Here is a 10,046-nt window from a genome sequence, read left to right on the forward strand (position 1 = left end):
AACGGATCAAAATTTTTCTTGCAAAGTAATCCATTAACTACCTTAAAGTGTCCTTTCACATCCTCTGACCGATTTAAGGCAAGCGTAATTTGAGATAACGTGGCCTCCTTCTTCTGCTCAGCAGAGAGATCCTGAAGTGCAGCGAGACAGTCACTATCTTCATCAAAGTCTTGATGGTCTTGCACAGGGTTTCTTGGGAGACAGTCGGCATCTTGATGTTTTCTTCCACTTTTGTACACTATGGTAATGTCATACTCTTGAAGACGTAGTGCCCACCTGGCGAGTCGTCCTGTTGGATCCTTAAGACCTGTCAACCAACAAAGTGAATGATGGTCTGTAACAACTGTGAATGGCCTTCCATACAGATACTGTCGAAATCTGCACATTGCCCAGATCATAGCAAGACATTCTCTTTCTGTGGCTGAGTAGTTTCTCTCAGCTTTGGTAAGTGTCCTAGAAGCATAGTCTATAACCTTCTCTTGTCCGTCAGAAATTTGCACCAGAACAGCACCGATTCCATACCCGCTGGCATCTGTGTGTAGTTGTATAGGTGCTCTCCCATCATACAGACCAAGTACAGGGTCAGTCGTCAGAGCTTTTCGCAGCACATTGAAAGAATCATGTTGAGCATCACCCCAGATAAATTTAGCATCAGCTTTTAACAACTCTTGGAGTGGCCTGGCTTTGATACAAAAGTCTTTGATAAAATGACAGTAATAAGAACATAATCCGAGCAAGCTTCTCATATCTCTAATACTTTCAGGAATAGGAAATTCCATTATAGATCTCACCATTTATGGATCTGGCCGCACACCTTCGTTTGACACAAGGTGTTCAAGTGTTTTGACTTCTTTTGCTCCAAAGAGACACTTTCTTGGATTAAGTTTCAGTCCGCATTGTTGGAGACAATTAAGAACGGCCCTCAGTCTTTTTATATGTTCATCAGATGTCTCTGAGAACACTATAATATCATCAAAATAACAAAGACACACCGTCCACTTCAGGTGCGTTAGAAGATTACCCATCACCCGTTCAAAAGTTGCTGGTGCATTACACAAACCAAACGCCATTACCTTAAATTCATACAGACCTTCAGGGGTGATGAATGTAGTTTGCTCACGATCAGCTTCATCTACCTCAATTTGCCAGTATCCCAAGTACATGTCCATGATTGAGAAAAACTTAGCCTCCTTCACACACTCTAGTGTATCGTCAATTCGGGAAGAGGGTAAACGTCTTTTTTAGTTATCTTATTAAGCTTCCTGTAATCAATACAAAAGCGCCAACTGCCATCTTTCTTCCTGACGAGGACCACTGGTGACGACTATGGGCTCTGCGAAGGCTGAAAGATGTCATTCTTCATCATTTTCTCTACCTCATCGCGAATTATTCGACGTTCCGTTGCTGACACACGGTATGCTCCCTGGCTTATTGGTTGATGGTCTCCAGTGCTAATCCTGTGCTTCACCGTCGATTTGTCTAATTTGCTCTTCACCTGTGGATTGAAGCATTCAGAGAACTCCTGAAGAATGGCAAGTAGCTTCTTCTGTTGTTCCTTAGTGAGATCTGGTGATAGTCGAGCTAGAAGATTTTGTCTCGTAGTGGTAGCGCTAATTTCGCCGACAGACTCGGCATGGGAGGTTTCTATGACGTTCAGCTGTTCTTCAACTAATGTCTCAGCGTTTGCTACGCACATGCGTCTTGGAAGGATCTGCGGTTCTCGGCGACAGTTAACTATCCACAATTCACCGAATCCGTACTTAAACGAGACGACAGAGGCTGGTATGACCAAGTTATTCTTCAATGGTATGCTTCTCTTACATTCCACTACAAGATCCATGGGTTGATGCATGGCATGACATGTGACAGTTACCTTTCCTGCACTGACTGCAGGAATGACCACTTCATCCAGCACACATAGTCTCCACACACTCAGATGCGCATCTTCCTGTCCACAGTGTCTCATCTCGTCTAGCATAATCTTCGTGCGACACAATCTATAATTGCCTGAGAAGCTTTCAAGAAGTCCCATCCGAGAATGACGTCATGACTACACTCTTGTAAGACGATGAATTCTAAGGGCTGTGTATGGCCACTTATACCCACACGAATGGTACATCTTCCTGTAGATTTTACATATTTCCCATTAGCCACCTTCAGCAGAGATGTTTTGTTGTCCACGAATACGGTTTTCTGCAACTGGCGACGGTACTTCACCGAAATGATTGAATATGATGCTATAGAGTTCACCAGAGCTTGGGCTGGTCGGCCATCCATGAGGATATTGAGGTAGTTTCCTGTCGTTTTTGTAGTGATCGACGGCGGAGGATTTTTCTCTTCGGCGGCCTCACCTCCAAGGAAGGTCGCACCCTTTAATTTTCCAGGTTGCGGCGGCTAGGTGATCGGCTGGAGCTTCTAAACGGCGATGGAGACCTTGATCGGCGTGTTGGGGAGCGTCCTCTCCAGCGGCTAGCTTGCGGCGATGGTGACCTACGTCGTCCTGCACCTACATCTTCTTGTTCATCTTCGTCGTCCCGGAGTTGGCGTCGGCTAAGATCGGTCTGCTATCTTCTGGCGCGGCCGTCATCAAATATCCGCCGCCTTTCTCGACAATAGCGCACCACATGTCCCGGTCGTCCGCAGTGGAAACATAATGGTTGGTTACCCTGGGTCCTCCAGACGTCAGTCTTCGTTGGTGCTAAAACAGGTTCCTCATGCGGCATTGTAGGAACGTAACTTTGCAGTGGTCTCGATTTTTTCATCGCTGTAAAGGGAAATGAAGGACGAGAGATTGGGTTCAATGTCTGTTCCACTTCTTCCCTTATGACCTCTTCAACTCTTCAAGCGTCTCGGTTTCTTGCTCGCCGTGCAATCCAAGTGCCTTCTGAACTTCCTCTCTCACTATCTGACGAAGAACACTAGTGAAATCAGTTGCTTCCTCCCTCACAGACATCGATACGACGTTTGGAAGCCGTTCAAACTTCTTGCGTGTAGTTCTTTTTTGATGCATTGTCTCGATATAGTGGCACCATTTTATGAAGTCGTCCGCTGTCGAAACCTCCTTCAGGAGTAGGGCTTGATACATATCCTCAGCAAAACCCTTCATGAGATGTGCAACCTTATCTTCCTCCTTCATTCTAGAATCCACTGTTTTACACAGCTCCAAGACGTCTTGAATGTAGGATGCTGTAGTTTCTCGTGGACGCTGTGCCCTGCACTTTTGTTTATCTTCAGCCTCGCATTTCTGCCATTGCGTGTCGCCGAAATACTTTTGCAGTTCCGCCTGGAATACTTCCCAGCTTGTGAACTTCTCGTTGTTTTCATACCATTGCTTGGCAGTGCCCCTCCAAGTAGAAAAAATACTTTAGCCAAACACACAGTGTCATCCCATTTGTTAAATTCGGCTATACGCTCATATACCTTCAGCCACTTGTTTGGATCTTGGCCATCGTCACCAGAGAACCCGGAAGGATGTCTCATGTGGTGGCACACAGTTGCTGTCATCGTAACGCCCTCTTCTTCTTCTGTCTCCGATAGATTGCGATCTGTTGAATATGGCTCGAACTCGGGTTTCTCGCCACGCAAACGGCGGCTCTGTCGTGGTCTGACAGGAGCCACTGTGTCGTCGATGATGTGCGATATCACAAGTTTCAGTACCCAGCGCCTCCACCAGAATAATGTCAGGTACAAGAAGGTGTAATTAGCTGTATGACGAACACTAATTTCACTTAATGAAGGCTTATTCAACATTTGCACATACAAGACGCGCAGAGCGAACTGCTTCTGGCCAGAAGAGATACAGAATATATGCAGTTACCGAACGTTGCAGTACAATTATTCTTGACATTTGTGGATACTTCTAGAATGTACTCGAACCGAATATAGAAATTAAAATTCTAGAGATCAGGTGAGTTTTGAACTCAGGACCCTCCATGCAATAGTTTACTATCATAACCACTACACCACAGTGCTACTCACAAGGGAACCTCCCCATCGCACCCCCCTCATGTGTAGTTATAAGTTGGCACAGTGGATAGGCCTTGAAAAACTGAACACAGAACAATCGAGAAAACAGGAAGAAGTTGTGCGGAACTATGAAAAAAATAAGCAAAATATACAAACAGAGTAGTCCATGCGCAAGATAGGCAACATCAAGGAGAATATGAGGTCAGGAGCGCCGTGGTCCCGTGGTTAGCCTGAGCAGCTGCGGAACGAGAGGTCCTTGGTTCAAGTCTTCCCTCGAGTGAAAAATTTACTTTCTTTATTTTCGCAAAGTTATGATCTGTCCGTTCGTTCATTGACGTCTCTGTTCACTGTAATAAGTTTAGTGTCTGTGTTTTGCGACCGCATCAATCAGCAAGGTATCGTCATCACCACACGTACTGTTTATTAACAAATGTAGGAAATAATCATACAAATGTTCGACAATCGTTCGATCCCTTAAGGAATTTACCGATTCCTTACAGTTCGGAAAATATTCATTGACCTTGTTATTGAAGCCGCGAGCTATATTTTCTGGATTCATATTGCCCACGGAATACATCTCACGTATTTAATGCACTCTCGTCCAAAGTAGCGAACAGTCAACTGCCAGCCAGGGAGCCTCGGTAGTAGGAATACTCTCTCTTCCGTGTGCTGTAGTCGACTGACGTGTGTTTCTATGTTTGTTTAGTTGTAGCGTCCCCGTACTACGGCGCAGTTACCTCGCATCGGACGGACGGACGGACAGATAATAATTGTCTGAAAATAAAAAATTAAACTTTTCACTCGAGGGAAGACTTGAACCAAGGACCTCTCGTTCCGCAGCTGCTCACGGAAACCACGGGACCACGGCGCTCCTGAGCTTACGCTATCCTTGATGTTGGCTATCTTGCGCATGGACTACTCAGTTTGTATATTTTGCTTATTTTTTTCATAGTTCCACACAACGTCTTCCTGTTTTCTCGATAGATCTGTGTTCAGTTTTTCAAGGCCTATCAACTGTGCCAACTTATAACTAAATCTGAGGGGGGTGCGATGGGGAGTTTCTCTTGTCAGCTCCTTTTGCGACAATATTGATGCAATAGTGTAGGCAACATATACTAAGACATTTTTTCTGAATATGTTTTTGCATATTATCTGGTATTGTTAGAACATTTATGGGTTGTGGGGGCCCCTCTTTTGTGCAACTACAGTTGCCCCTCCCCTAAGTCCGGCCATGTCTCTGGTGGCCTTCTAGATGTCGCAGAGAATTGCAGCCACTCACTAGTCTCCCCCATCCAGATGTAGTGTTCTGTAGCGGTGTACCTTTAAGAAGGCAGCTGACTGCCTGCTGCGTTCTGCACAGAGAGAGATGGAAACTGTGTTGCGGCATTTCCAGTGAACTCTCTGTCTCTGTCACAAGTTGTGCACTCCACTCAAGTAACTGGCAATGTTGGAGTGAGCACCACACTGTGCCACTGTTTCTGCTTTCTACTCTCCCTAAAACGTTTATATGCTCAGAAAACTATTTTTTTTCTTGTGCTGCTTTTGCTTCGTATCAACCATAATGAACACCACAGTGGCTAAGTACCTTCGCCATACCTACGCCAACATGAAAATCAACGATAAATGTTCTGTATGCAGCACAAAGCACAAGCTACTGAAAAATGTGGCGGAATGTACTTATTGGCTGGAGCATCAAATTGTAGATTACGCCTTACTGCTGCTCATTTTCCCATGCAGCTTTGTTCATTAGTACTTTCGGGGTTTCAGAAGACGACTGTGTGTATAACGTATGTCTGTGGAAAGAGAATTTCTCCAAGTTCCGATTGATAATACGCTCAGTGACACAGTAGCAGATCCCACCATTGGGGGGCAGGCGTTTCAGAAAATAGCGAATAATGAAGCAATACGAATGTTTTGTGTTCTTGAGTTCGCTAAATGCGAGCCGACTGTGACTGTTCAGCGATGATGTCGTACAAGTAAAAAATCCGTGGGTGGTACACCAGGATCATCAGCAGCGATGGTGGAACATGTGAGGGAATCATTCGTCACGATGCAAAAAAAAAAAAAAAAAAAAAAAAACAATGACATGTGTAAGCAGACAACTGCTGATACTGCAATCAGTTGTAAAAGTTTACGGATCACTTTTTTACAGAGAAATCTGTACTTGGACTTGCTATACAAACGGCTAATGCTACAATTACAGGACGACAGTCGGGACGTCATTCTGTAACAAAAAGGTGCTCCACGGCACTGTCTTGCAGACGTTCGTTATTAGGTCAATACCGAATTACCTCAGCGTTGGATTGAACGTGCTTCCCCTCACGACTCACCTCTTCTTCAGTAGTCCTCACAGTCACCTGACGTAGCTCCCTGTGATTTCTTCTAACAGGGTCACGTCAAAGATCGTGTATTCTTGCCTCCATTACCAGTTAATCTGGAGGAGTTGCGAAGATAGATAATTACTGTGGTCCCTGGTATCGACCATAGCGTGGTGAGACATGTATGGTGAGAGTTTGACAACCCTACTGACGTTCGCCACGTCATAAACAGTACCTACATAGAGCATTTGTAATAAAAGTTTGGAGAGACGCTGTATCCACTGCTATGTGTCTATTTTCTGTATGTCTTGTAATTTCTGTGGAGTAAACTTCTCAAACCCCAAAGGCACCTATGAATTCCCCCATAATAATCCTGGCTCATGCAGTCCATGGTACAACAACTGGTCTTGCATCTAGTGTATCACGCGAAAAATGAAATGAACAAACAATTTGCGAAAATGTCTTGAAAGTGATACTGTGCCAAGGTGCCTTTGTAGTGTGGCTATGTGGCTTACTCTTGATCAGTTTCCAAAACAGTTGATAATCACAACAGACACACAAAGACCAATAAAGATGTCAGTCTGCTGTATGCCTAGTATTGCCATGCACCAGCGGTAATCAGTCGCTACTGGAGTACTCGTTATTGCTGCTCTTTTTAACACATAATTTTAAACCACACATGACATCTACTACCTATTTCAAGAGGAATGGTTAATATCTTAAAGTTGGTAGAATAGACTAATTCGAGTAAAACATTCCAGGACACTGAGGTGACAATAGTCATGTGGCACTTCCTAAAATCCTGGTCGAACCTCGTTTCGCCCCAGCTATGTGCAGCAGCTCGACATGGCATGGACTCAACAAGTCGTTGGAAATCCCCTACAGAAATATAGAGCCAGGCCGCCTCTATGGCCGTCCATAACTGCGAAAGTGTTGCCAGTGCAGGATGTTGTGCACGAACTGATCTCTCTATTATGTCCCATAAATGTTGGATGGGATTCATGTTGGGCTATCTGGGTGACCAAACATTCGCTCCAATTCTCCAGAACGTTCTTCAAACCAGTCGCGAACAATTGTGGCCCGGTGACATAACATCATTGTTTGGGAACATGAAGTCCATTAAAAACAGCAAATGGTCTCCAAGTAGCACAACATAACCATTTCCAGTCAATGATCGGTTCCGTTGGACGATTCCATGTATAATAAAGCCCTCACCGTTATGGAGCCACTAGCAGCCTGCAAAGTGCCTTGTTGACAGCTTCAGTCCATTGCTTCATGGGGTCTGTGTCACACTCGAACAGTACCATCAGTTCTTAGCGAATGAAATCATCAGTCATATCACCAGGCCATTCCAGTCGTCTAGGATCCAAACAATATGGTCACGAGCCCTCGAGAGGCTCTGCAGGTGTTGTGCTGTTAGCAAAGGCATTTGCGCCGATCGTCTGCTAGCATAGCCTGTTAATTGCAAATTTCGCCGCACTGTCCAAGCGGAAACGTTTTTCGTACGTCCCACATTGATTTCTGTGGTTATTTCACAGAGTGTTGCTTGTCTGTTAGCACTGACAACTCTAAGCAAATGCCGCTGCTCTCGGCCGTTAAGTTAAAGTCGTCGGCCACTGCATTGCCCGTGGTGAGAGGAAATGCCTGAAATTTGTAATTCTCGTCACACTCTTGACACTGTGGATCTCGGAATACTGAATCCCCTAAAGATCACCGAAATGGAGTGTCCTATGTGTCTAGTTCCAACTACCTTTCCGCGTTCAGAGTCTATTAATTACCGCCGTGCGGCCATAATCACGTCGGAAACCTTTTCACATCAATCTCACCAGAGTACAAATGACAGCTCCGCCAGTGCACTGCCCTTTCATACCTTGTGCACGCGATATTACCGCCATCTGTATATGTGCATATCGGTAACGCATGACTTGTCACCTTAGTGTAATGAGCTTCCAGTTGTTATTGGTTACAGACACAGGCTATCATTTGGCTTGTTGGTACTCCCATTGCTATAGGTTTATTTATCGATTGTCAGTTTTGTTTTGAAGTCGCAAGTTGTGAAATTGTTCTTGAGCTTACATAATTGAATTTTTCAACTGGGATTATGATTGTGATTTGTTGGTCCATTACAAGGTATCGTTAAGCGTGCCACATGTAGTTACAAATGCTTAGTATGACGATATGGTATTCGTGTACTGGTTTTATGATGGTATCGCTGCTACTGCCCGTAGAGGATACAGTAGATGATTTCTTAACCACAGACTTGTGTTTTCACTAAATCTGAACGGCAAATGAACAGAGAGTCGATGAAGTAGAAGACATTATTCGATTGATACAATGCAGTCCTTCAGTAAGTACATGCAGAATTTCTAGATATATGTATAGGTGGTCTGTGTACAAGAATATGACTGACAATATGTTTGCAGGGTGTCTGTTCTTATAATTTACGACGAATTCAATTTATTCAAGAAGGAAATGCAGATAAAGTACTGGCTAATTGCAAACTGCCACGTAATCCCATTAAATTTATTTATTGAAGAACCCACTTTGCCTTGTTACATTTCAGTAAGAATTGTAACTCAGTTCATTAATCTGACGAAAACCCACATGCCTTTGTGGAGACACATCTTTAAGACTGCTTCTCTGTGAATATGTGGTGTGGTATGATAGACGATCAGTTGATTGGAGCTGTTGTGTTATTGCATCGTCTTACAGGTTCACCGTCGGCCTCTGTAGCGCAGCGGTAGCGTTACTGCCTACCACACAAGAGGGCCCGGGTACGATTCCCGGCAGGGGCTTGCGTGTAGCGTGTCCTTCATCATCATTTTCATCACCATTGACACGCAAGTCGCCGAAGTGGCGTCCATTAGAAATACGGCGGCCGAACCCTGAAGGGGATATCCCGGACAATAAATGCAATACGATCATTTCATTTACAGGCTCCCAATTATCCAAGACTTTCTTGAAAACGGTTCTCCATCATTACTGGAAGACGTTTCTCTCGCTACTGGGATCGATATGTTCATGTTATCCCGGCATGATGAGGATCTTGCACATTCTACTTGTCAAGTGATGTTATCTAACATTCCCCAGAAGCTGGATCAGCAGAAATGGCCGTATTATTGGCCACCGAGGTCCGTAACTTCTCCCCCTTTAGATTTGAATCTACGGCGATGGTTAAAAGTTAAAGTCACAAGGAAAAATTAAACACCAGAGACGAACTGATCATTAGGATTATGAACAACACTGCTCTCATAAAGAAACACCAAGATGGCTTCAGAATAGTTACACATTGTGTTGTCAAGGATTCGATAGTATGTGGAAGTCAGAAGTGCAGTTTATGAAAGTCAACTTTGAACTTTATCATTTGCCTTTGCTCAACATCTTCTGTGAGTATTTTTGTAAGCAATAAAAATTGGACACATTTTTATGTGGAATGTTTTATTGAATTAGTCTACATCACCCCATTCTAAAATATTTACTGTTCCTCCTGAACCACACTCTGTATACAGGATGTCTCTCCTAAGAATCGTCAGGCGCATTTTCTCTTGTGTGTCAGCAGATATTTGCTATTTCGTTTTTGCATTATGTAGCTGGAGTTGGCCCAAACAAATAGTGATCATGTCGTCTTTCCTGTGACGCCCAATGTCAACAGAAGCGTCGATTTGTTTACCATTACAAAAAATGATTTTTAGAGTGGAATTTTACGCGCTCATCCGATAACCATTCGACAGAGCGGTCTAGTCAGGTATTCATTTTGTCGAT

At 44.1% G+C, this 10,046-nt stretch overlaps 1 non-coding gene across 1 annotated transcript; it reads left to right on the top strand.

Annotated features, from left to right (window-relative positions):
• The first annotated feature begins 9,007 nt into the window (after nucleotides 1-9,007).
• Trnag-acc (transfer RNA glycine (anticodon ACC)) lies at nucleotides 9,008-9,079 on the top strand. Its single transcript has one exon. It is a non-coding gene; the product is annotated as a tRNA-Gly (tRNA).
• The last annotated feature ends 967 nt before the right edge of the window (nucleotides 9,080-10,046 follow it).

Source organism: Schistocerca nitens, chromosome 1 (genome assembly GCF_023898315.1).
Source record: "Schistocerca nitens isolate TAMUIC-IGC-003100 chromosome 1, iqSchNite1.1, whole genome shotgun sequence".
Classification (NCBI taxonomy): Eukaryota; Metazoa; Arthropoda; class Insecta; order Orthoptera; family Acrididae; genus Schistocerca; species Schistocerca nitens.